Source organism: Anabrus simplex, chromosome 2 (assembly GCF_040414725.1).
Source record: "Anabrus simplex isolate iqAnaSimp1 chromosome 2, ASM4041472v1, whole genome shotgun sequence".
In the NCBI taxonomy this organism is placed as follows: Eukaryota; Metazoa; Arthropoda; class Insecta; order Orthoptera; family Tettigoniidae; genus Anabrus; species Anabrus simplex.
Window position 1 is genome coordinate 342,121,218 of NC_090266.1, and position 12,032 is coordinate 342,133,249.

At 36.7% G+C, this 12,032-nt stretch overlaps 1 protein-coding gene across 1 annotated transcript in view; it reads right to left on the reverse strand.

Moving 5' to 3' along the window:
• Window positions 1-12,032, reverse strand: part of LOC136864128 (serine/threonine-protein kinase PLK1) — a 390,167-nt gene that overhangs the window by 32,241 nt on the left and 345,894 nt on the right. The window lies entirely within an intron of this gene.

A 12,032-nucleotide genomic window follows, 5' to 3' on the forward strand; every position in this document is an offset into this window, starting at 1 on the left:
TGAAAAAGGAGTTAAGACCAATTGATTTTACTGTTCATAATGTACTTATTCTGATCATAAACTGATCATTTTTAATCTTTCCTGGGTTCGTTTTCAAGAACCATCTTTTCCTTTGGAGAACATAAAGTTAAGATTACAGTAGATTCTCCTGGCATATAAATAAAAATTTAAACATATTTGAAATAAACGATATGAATGATATTGACCATGCAGTTGTTCACATCTATAATAATGTCAATAATTCACGGAAGTATATCATCGTGTTGCCAGAAATCTCGCGTACTTGCCTACGTACGCCAGTGGTGCTGGTCACATTGTCAGCAATGACAATGGCAGAGGATGTAATTTACCGCCAAGTAGCGGTCTTGCATCTTGCTGTGGGTTTCAGACCATCAATAATAATAATAATAATAATAATAATAATAATAATAATAATAATAATAATAATAATAATAATAATAATAATAATAATAATAATAATAATAATAATAACAACAACAACAATAATAATAATAATAATAATAATAATAATAATAATAATAATAATAATAATAATAATGTTCTGGACCATCGTCAAAATGTGCGGACCGCGCTGGAAACGGGGCCTGGCCGGATAATGACTACAATTGCAGTCCGGCCGCGGGTTGAGTACCTCCAAGGCACCCAAGACGACATCACACTGGATCTCCTCAAGGATTTGATCCATATTAAAATGCTTATAGGTAAGGATGGCAAAGATTTAGGGATCCAACTGGCCGGATGGAATACCTGGACCTAGCCCGGGAAGTACAAAATCGATTGCTGGAAAGAAAGATTGAAACATGGGAGGAACTTTGCCATAATCTCTAAGAAAACGAGTCAGATCACGAATTTTGCCGGATTCTCTCAGAAAACGAGTTAGATCGTGAATTTAGGCGGATTATATATAAAACATTAAGCATTCAATTATGAATTTCATTATAATACCGTAGCGAAGCACGGGTACCTTGCTAGTTAAATATAAATTAAAGTAGAACTGAGATCAAGAGTGCTTACCCAAGGTAGCCCATCCTGGGAGGGAGGATTCACCGACGTGCGTCAAAACCTTGGACTGACAAGAGAACGGAAGACCACGAAATCCTGCCTCGCTCACTTAAAAAGGGAAGTTTGGCCCTGGTGTGATTACCAAGTGACCAATCAGAGCACAGGAGCTTGTCTATCGCCACCCAGATCCGCCAATCATAACCCTTTATCCAATCGCGATGTTTTGACTATGTTCCACAAAATGTACAGACACTAATCGCGAACTTTCCCTCTTCCAGAATTAGAAAGGACATGCTTCAAGAATCGACAATCGACATGGGTCAACACACCCTGTTCTAAAAGTCTGCATCACAACCTTTCTGGACTGTTTCACCCATTACAGGACAATAATTTACAATCTAGTAGTTACTTAAGTAGATAAAGGGAATACAAATAAAATATACTACAATAATATTTTACACCATACAGGTTAGGTAGCTAAATGGAATACAAATAAAATATTCTACCACAACATTCTACATCATACAGTAAACATTCCTTTTAAAAGATTTTCAAATAAAATATTCTACAACAACATTCCACATCACACAGTGAATATTCCTTAAAAATGGACTCCGCATAGGTCTCACTTTTTCTGTCTGTCTCAGTCTCACCCTTGGCTTACACAGTATGAAAGTGACCGAGTTTTAAATTCTCCTGAAGAAATACACGAGGTTTAATGGGAATATTACTTCTCAGAAATGGACATTCTTAATAACAGACATGGACATGGAAAACTAGCTCCACAACACATTTAAGAGCAATGCTGGTAATGCAGTTTCTAACGCAGCCAGTCCCTGCGATGAATAGTGTGAAAGTATTCACACATTTGGTTGGTGTGTCCATTTCAGTGGGCTTGGCAGACTGATATGTAACAGCACCTTCTAGCCCAGTGAAGAAAGCAACAGGGAAACTACGTACTTCACTCCTCATTTCCCTAATACTCCTCTTCGATGACATCTAGGCTACTTATGACAGCTGATGGCGGATCTCTTCAGGTTCCACCCAGTCTTGGGCTAAGTATTCAACATACACATACAAGGTGGTCAGAAAAAACGTGAACCAGTTACATGAGTTAAACATTCGACATCTCGTGTTGTCATTTTTATCAGCAGCTGAAGTTAGTCAATCAGATTGCTTTGTGGGAGAATTCAAACAGGCTTTGCGAGGCGGTGTTGCTAAATCTGCACAAGGCTTAAGACCAGTTCGAAAGCGCCAATCGAATGAAAAACTTCAACAGGAGAGGGATTTGAACACGGACCTCTGAGTTGACAGATTGGCACCACTGTATGTATGCTCTGTAAAATTGGCTGAAACCCATTGCAGATTTGGCTACACAGTCTCATACAGATCATTTGAATTCCCCTGTGAACAGCTCTGATGGGTTAATTTCAGCAGCTGATAAAATGACAATGGCGCGAGATATCAAATTACGATTACGTTTTTCAAATTAATTATCAGCACGACCAGCCCTGTAATGCTCATATATCCAGTTGACATTATCTCCGATCACCCTATATATGCTCTATGCCAAAAGGGTTAATTTCAGAGCAGAATTATTAGTGTAGCGAAGTGAATTTTCTAGAATTCTTGGATAGACCCATTACCATTATTAGTACAGTAGAACCCCATTAATCCACACTAACTGAGACTCTAGGTTGTCCGAATTAATGAAAGTCCGGATTAAACAAAATAAGTTTTGAAATGAGTCATGGTACATTTAAACACACTATTCAGTAAAACTAACGTGTACACTACAGTATTTTGAAATTAAGAAATACAAAGGTTATTTAGTATACAAGATATAATGCAATACAGTATTAGGCCCAACAAAATATAGAAAAAAAGTTAGTGCAGTACAGATTTACAACATGGCTATCAAGGCACACCTCAATTATAAATTTCATTATAATACCATAGCGAAACACGGGTATCTTGCTAGTTAAATATAAATTAATGTAGAACTGAGATCAAGAGTGCTTACCCATAGGTCTTACGGCGACACGTATTCTCATTAAACGACTGTCCAGATTAAGCGAAGTCCAGACTAATGAGGTTCTACTGTATTGTTATTGCTATTAGGTATATGTAAGATTATAATATTTAGTTTATGATGCATTAAGAATTAAAACTGTATTGGCTTATAACAACTTTATTTACCACCTTTTAGTATTGTTTTCACTGATAATGAAAAATTTTTCCACCACTTTCCGAAGCCTCTATCAATACTGATTGAGCTTAACAAAATTAGTTCCAGTAGTAAAATGTGTGCTATCTTTTCGCAAATCATAGTCTAAATATTCAGTTTATTATTTATCACATAACATAAGCAAAGCCAAAACATGCAAGATAAATAAATATATATAATGGTTTGAAGAAACTGCTGATCTTTTTTGTCTTCCTTTGACATTAATTTATTTAATAATTAACTCCCGCAGATGCCTCAAATGTTCATAATATGCAGATATTTTTTCACCGTTGTTATCTTCAATGTATTTAATGACAATGTTTAGATGGTCTTTAATATCACTAAGTTTTGGCTTAAGGTTAATAATACACTTTCTGAGCTGTCAGTGGAGAGATGGCGCAGAATGACATTAGTAGACGAATAAGTTTGAGTGTTGTCTTTAAAAGTAGGAAAGGTCACAATATGAAGATAAGGTTGGAATTCAAGAGGACAAATCGGGGCAAATATTTGTTTATAGCAAGGGGAGTTAGGGACTGGAATAACTAAGGGAGATAATAAATTTTGAATTACTTTGCAATCATTTAAGAAAAGGCTAGGAAAACATCAGATAGGGAATCTGCCACCTGGGCAACTGCCCTAAATGCAGATCAGTAGTGACTGATGGATTGATTTCAGAGCTTTCTGCAGCGATCACATTTTCAATGATCTCCTCCTGCATAGTTTATAACATTGCGTTGGCAACTCAGTTTTATACCGACACAGATAGGTCTGGAAAATTCTAAATTCACATGGAGAGAATTAGATTTGACAGTTTTAGTTTAGTTTTGTTTGTTTAATTTAGTTTTGACAGATAGGTCTTACGGCGACACGTATTCTCATTAAACGACTGTCCAGATTAAGCGAAGTCCAGACTAATGAGGTTCTACTGTATTGTTATTGCTATTAGGTATATGTCAGATTATAATATTTAGTTTATGATGCATTAAGAATTAAAACTGTATTGGCTTATAACAACTTTATTTACCACCTTTTACGTATTGTTTTCACTGATAATGAAACATTTTTCCACCACTTTCTGAAGCTTCTATCAATACAGATTGAGCTTAACAAAATTAGTTCCAGTTGTAGAATGTGTGCTTTAAAACCATTCTGAACTTCACACTGTGAGCCTGAGTGATATATACACTTCAGAAAATAGGATTTGATTTCAGCTCTCCATATTATATAATGGTGTTTCTTAATGTTGTCAAAATTTCAACCACAACTGTCGTAAGAGGTACACATTCAATGGCTGACATGCATTACAGAAAAAAAAAAAAAAAAAACACACCTCATTTTCTTCCCATTATACAGCTAAAATCATCCTTTTTGCTTGTTTTGTATGATACTCTACTTGATAATCACAGTATATTACTTATGTCCATGTTACCGGTACCTAATACAAATTACTCCTTATGGGATTAATCTCTTTTTTTCTTTAAGTATGTTACCAGCAACTATGCTAAGTTTAAATCCATTTGAGCCTTAATAAAATAGTCCCACATACACAGAGATATATCACATTAGTATTTGGAAAACAATACACACAGCTATATCCCATTAGTTTATTGAAAAATAGAGTGACTTGATATATTTGTAATGAATGAATCAGAATATAACATATTTTCAAAGCTATCTTTTCGCAAATCAAAGTCTAAATATTCAGTTTATTATTTATCACATAACATAAGCAAAGCCAAAGCATGCAAGATAAATATATACATGCATATACATTAATATTTACAAATTTACAGGACACATGAAAAGGGGGGTAAAGCTGATTCCTGCATGTGGTGCCCCTGCATGGACTTGATTTTCCAGTACTCAACTGATCATCAGCATCTGACAGCCAGACTATCCTCTGTAGATCCCCTTGGAAAACAGAATACACCATGAACATCATTCAAACTGTAATGGCTCTTTTCAGAGCCCCGTGACTTTGAAACAGATTAAAAACTTGTTAACTAAACATCAAAGTCATCAGTCCGTCAAAAGTGAAAATCTATCAAAAGTTCTTCGTGAGAAGAATGTTGAATATTCTACAAATGTGATTCATTAATTGTGGACCAAAGAGTAATGTAAATGGTATATTTCAGGATGTACTGTAAATATTTGACCATTTCCATGCCCCAGTTCCTGCTAGTGTACTATCCCTTTCAGTATGGCTATACATAAAAAACCTTCAGGTGTACTATCCCTGTCACTGTAAGCATCATCATCAAAAGATTTGCTTATATGAATTTATTACCATAGTCACAAAATAACTTTCTTATTAAGAGCTACATTTATTTACTTTTATTCAGCTTTCTTTCATCTTTAAAGGGTTTGTTCAATTTAGGAAACTTTTAAAAATTGTTTAGAGTAGCTCATACAGAATAGTTTTGTACATGTGTCCGCAAACCAACCGATGATGATGATGATAATAATAATAATAATAATAATAATAATAATAATAATAATAATAATAATAATAATACGCGTCCGTCATGCTTGTTACTATCAGTTGCAAATGTTTACTTACCGGTTTACACAGTTAATGCACGTAAGGCTTCTGGCTCACGATAAGACATGTACGGAATGTTTCCATAAGGAAGCGCCAATGATTTATGGTAACTTATTTCTCAATGATTTTTGGCAGCAACACATACAGTATACATTACTATATATATATATATATTTTGTTAGTTGCTTTACGTCGCACCGACACAGATAGATCTTATGGCCACGACGGGATAGGAAAGGCCTAGGAGTTGGAAGGAAGCGGCTGTGGCCTTAATTAAGGTACAGCCCCAGCATTTGCCTGGTGTGAAAATGGGAAAGCACAGAAAACCATCTTCAGGGCCACCGACAATGGGATTCCCGGATGCAAGCTCACAGCCGCGTGCCCCTGACCGCACGGCCAACTCGCCCAGTGCGTTACTATATTAAGAAGCAGTACAACTTTATCTGTTTTAACCCTTTGAGGGTCGGTTTTTCGAAGCACTAGCATACACCACAATTTAGCTTTTTGCGTGCTCATAAATAAACCCCATTATAAATTAATGCAGAGGCACATACTACATCATATTGAAAATATGACCAAGACATATGAAAAAAGTTAAAAATCACAAAACACTGTCCTGCGATGGTTTCATTGCTGCCATCTTGTATTGCTTTTTTTCCCCATCACATCACATTTTCTGAAAAATCCTATATTACGTTTATTTCATCACATGCACTAATGCATTTCTTACGTTGTTAGGAAGAGTGTTGCTTTAATTTAGATTTCCATATTCTTTTATTAATTTATTTTGTTATTTTATTAATTCAACATCCTAAAGCCATCTCGTAGTCCTGTACTTTCACGCTCAGAGTGTAGAGCGGGCAACTTTGTACAACGTAGCCAGCAACGCACGGTTTTGGCTGAGGGGCGTCATTCTCTCGTTGTGCTTCGTCCGTGAGAGTTTGAGTTGTGTTTTGCTTGCTAGTGAAAAGAGATTTTTGTCTTCATAAGCATTCTATATGTGAGTGACGTACTGTGTTAATATTTTTATTGAACATACATCTATCAACATGCCACGATGTGGCTGCAAGAACAATCCAGATACATTTTGTTATGTATGTGGAAGTTTTGTGCCGATGAGACAGCGGCGCAATATAACCAAGTTCATGAGAAAGGCCTACTATGCCTTCTTTGACTTGAAACTTGGAGACCAAGACAAGCCGTAGGCACCACATAAGGCTTGTAGAACCTGTATAGAGCAGCTACGGCAATGGGTGAACGGTAAGCAAACTGCGTTGCCATTCAGTATTCCAATGGTCTGTGAATGTGAAGGGATTTAACAGCAGCAACAAAGGTAACATTGTGTATCCAAGCAATATTCGATCTGCAATTTTACCCGTTCTGCATGGCCCTGATGCACCAGTACCACAGCTTCCAGAACATTTACAGAATTGTCCCTCTTCTGAATCTGACGCAGAAATGGTGGGCACTAACTCTGACTGTGATTTCTCCACTGAATGTACAAGTATGAAGGATGAGTTCTCCACCTAATCAATACTTTATTTTACATAGTGTCAATATTATTTACATAAAAATACAGTACCGGTTTCGACCCGTAAATAGGTCACCTTCAACTGCTAGAGAACCTACTTAATAGCGACTGTACAGAATAAATACTACTAAAATTAAAATTAAACAAGGATGCCAATAAATAAACATGATATCACTATTCTAAGAGCCTCCTTGGCTCAGACGGCAGCGCGTCGGCCTCTCACCGCTGGATATCGTGGTTCAAATCCCGGTCACTCCATGTGAGATTTGTGCTGGACAAAGCGGAGGCGGGATTGGATATAATTTTTAGAGTTAACAAGAATCACTGACATTCAGGTGTCAAGTTACCTGTGTTAAATGCCACTATTATGTACAACGGTTTATGAGATGTTTAAAGTGCATTGTTGTGCCGAAAATATGCGGAGGCGTCATGTTCCTTAGAATAAGAGGTTCAGCAACCAGTTCACGGACACATAGCTTATACTCTTATCTATATCACTGCTGAAAAATATGTTAGTGAGTGCCACTATTCTAAAAATACTTAACATTAAGATATATACTATGGTACAGTTTTGGGGTTGAAGGGTTTTACACTGGCCCCAAGATTACTACATATTACAAAAGTTCTATTTGCTGAGGCTGAAATTGGATACAATTCTTAGAATTTATGAAGAATCATTGACATACTGGTGTCAGGCTCAGATATCTACTGTTAAATGCCAGTACTATGTCCAACGGTTATTGAAAGTGCATTGTTGGGACGCAAATATGCGGGGACGTTGTGTTCATTAGAATAAGAGGTTTAGTGACCTGATTACAGATACATAGCTCTTTCTCAGTCTATATAAATCATAAAAAACAAGCTAGTTTATATTAGACTTCCTTATTGAGGTTTATGTTGGTGTGCGTGACATATTGAAATCAATGAAAGCTAATTGTGGGTGCTCCTTTCTTTATACTTGCGTTCCCTCAGGTAATTTTTAAAAATCTTTCTCAGATTTTACATTCATTTTGGCATAATCTTATTTCGCAGATTTTTTAAAATTACCTGAGGGAACGCAAGTATGAAGAAAGGAGCACCCACAACTAGCTTTCATTGATTTCAATATGTCACGCACACCAACATAAACCTCAATAAGGAAGTCTAATATAAACTAGCTTGTTTTTTATGATTTATATAGACTGAGAAAGAGCTATGTATCTGTAATCAGGTCACTAAACCTCTTATTCTAATGAACACAACGTCCCCGCATATTTGCGTCCCAACAATGCACTTTCAATAACCGTTGGACATAGTACAGTATATATCTGAGCCTGACACCAGTATGTCAATGATTCTTCATAAATTCTAAGAATTGTATCCAATTTCAGCCTCAGCAAATAGAACTTTTGTAATATGTAGTAATCTTGGGGCCAGTGTAAAACCCTTCAACCCCAAAACTGTACCATAGTATATATCTTAATGTTAAGTATTTTTAGAATAGTGGCACTCGCTAACATATTTTTCAGCAGTGATATAGACAAGAGTATAAGCTATGTGTCCGTGAACTGGTTGCTGAACCTCTTATTCTAAGGAACATGACGCCCCCGCATATTTTCGGCACAACAATGCACTTTAAACATCTCATAAACCGTTGTACATAATAGTGGCATTTAACACAGGTAACTTGACACCTGAATGTCAGTGATTCTTGTTAAACTCTAAAAATTATATCCAATTCCAACCTTAGTAAAAGTAATTTTTGAAAATATTACCTTAACCCCAAAACTGTACCGTATGTATATATCTTAACATTAAGTAATTTTAGAATAGTGGTATCATGTTTATTTATCGGCATCCTTGTTTAATTTTAATTTTAGTAATATTTATTCTGTACAGTCGCTATTAAGTAGGTTCTCTAGCAGCTGAAGATGACCCATTTACGGGTCGAAACCGGTACTGTATTTTTATGTAAATAATATTGACACTATGTAACATAAAGTATTGATTAGGTGGAGAACTCATCCTTCATACTAGTACTTGAACTATCAATACAGACCATGAAACTAATAGATTATAGTCCCTTGAATGTGTTAAAAAGAACCGAGACTGTTCGAGCAAAGTGCATTGAATTACTTCCTTCGAGATCTTGGCCTTACAAAGGAATCTGCCGAGTTACTCGGGCCTAGACTTCGTGAAAGGAACATGCTGGTACCAGGGACGATGTACTATTGGTACAGACATCACGAACAAGAATTTACACCCTCTTTTCTGAAGAGGGAGCCTTGGTTTACTGCAACAACATTCCGGAGGTTATCTTAAAACTAGGAGCACCACAGTATGACCCTATTGACTGGATACTTTTCATCAATGTCTCCAAGCGTAGTTTGAAGTGCGTCCTTCTTCACAAATAAAAACAAACTTGCATCCATTCCCATTGCTCATTCAGTTATTATGCAAGAAACATATGGAAATCTTGAAATGCTGTTGTGTAAACTGAAGTACCAGGAACAAAAGTGGCAAGTGTGTGGTGATTTCAAAGTGATAGGTATTCTGTTAGGTTTACAAGGAAGTTACACAAAGCACCCCTGCTTTCTGTGCGAGTGGGACAGTCGAGCAAGGTTACATCACTGGACTAAAAAAAGAATGGCCATATAGACAATGGATTGTAGGGTCAAAAAATATAAAACAAGAAACTCTTGTTTACAAGAGCAAAATACTGTTACCTCCGCTTCATATCAAACTAGGGCTCATGAAGCAATTTGTTAAGGCCCTAAACAATGAAGGTGAATGCTTTCAGTACCTGTGTCATCGATTCCCAGGCATCAGTAATTCCAAAATCAAGGAGGGTATTTTCACAGATCCAGATATCAGAAAACTTCTTTCTGAAGCTAATTTTGAAGATGTTATGTGCGCTGCAGAGTGATCGGCATGGACAGCATTCCGGAATGTGGTCAAAAACTTTCTTGGAAACACAAAGGATTCAGACTACAAACAAATGGTGGATAGATTGCTTGTTTCTTTCCAAGATTTAGGCCGCAAAATGAGCTTGAAAGTGCACATGTTACATTCACATGTAGACTATTTCCCTTAGAAACTAGGAATGCTGAGCGAAGAACAAGGAGAAAGATTCCATCACGATCTACAGGAAATGGAACGCAGATATCAAGGGAAATGGAACAAAAATATGCTGGCAGATTACTGCTGGTTACTAAAGAGAGAAGGTCCAACTACTACTCACACATGAAAAGCAAGGCAAAGACGTTCTTTATACTAAGGTAGGACACTATAAAATTGAAACCGTATACTTACCATTCTCAGTATGTTATGAGGCTTAATGCGTGGTAAATTTTGGTCCATTTGGCTGTGTTTTTCCACAGATCTGTTAACACAATACACTACATATCTATATATTATGTTCATAAGTATACCAGTGTAAGATAGGAGTGTTCAGATGGGTGAAAATAATAAGAAAGAAGCGTTCTTTACATGTGATAATAGTAATCTTGCATGTGCGCGTGCTGCATATTTATCAAATTTTCATTTTGAATTTGCACAAAAACCTGATGTGATAGGGGAAAACTGACTTGAGTTCCGGAATCACCATGCCCGAAATATAAAAGATCACTATGTAAACTTCATGCAATGATTGGAAAGTTTGAATTCGCAGGTCAGTGTAATCGTCATGATTAGTTGGCCGTGCGGTTAGGAGCGCGCAGCTGTAAGCTCGCATCCGGGAGATAGTGGGTTCGAACCCCACTGTCGGCAGCCCTGAAGATGGTTTTCCGTGATTTCCCATTTTCACACCAGGAAAATGCTGGGGCTGTACCTTAATTAAGGCCACGGTCGCTTCCTACCCATTCCCAGGCCTTTCCTGTCCCATCGTCACCATAAGACCTATTTGTGTCGGTGCAACGTGAAACAACTAGCAAAAAAAAAGTCATGATTAATGTTTTTTGCATGGTATTTCACAAAATGTGGTGTTGGACACAGATGATGTTACAGTCTTTACACTAATATGTGGTCCATTGGTTCTCCTTTCGGGCTGATTTTGTCATTTTGAAGTAGGGAACTGTTATCGTTGAAATGAAAGAACTGTAGAATTGACTTATAACAATTAGAGTATAAGCTGAGAACATATCGTCCCTCCTCTGGCAAACTAACTAATCAGCAAATTGTCAAAAAATTAGGAGTGCTGAAAGAAGTTGTGATTACTAATGTCAAACCAGTTTTATATTTTTGTGTGTGTTTTGTGTGTTATCTGTACAGAATGAGCTGCAGATGTGTTACTTTGTCAGAGGGTAGAAATTATATAAATAATGAAATCTTGGCCAAAACTTCCCTTATTCATCACTTTCGCTAGTTTGCCATAGTGGGGATGATACAGGAGTGCGGATGAATGGATCAGTAGACTCGTATTCTTATACTTTTAGGGTATGTTTGTGTACATGACCCTCAGCATAATTCCTAAAAATCAATGCAGTCCTTTCACAATTACGTGAGTCCATTTTTGTACTCAGGCTGAAAAAGGAGTTCCCAGATAATTATTTTCCATGAACTGTGCATGATTCAATTTTTGTGCCTATCTGCAGATGCTGGTTGTAATTCTTGTTAGTCACTATCACTTATTCCTTCACCCTCGATTATGATACTTTCAGGAAGGAAGTCATCATAAACTTCTTAATCTGTACAGGAAAAATAAGAATCCTCACTTACATCGTTCATCAAAA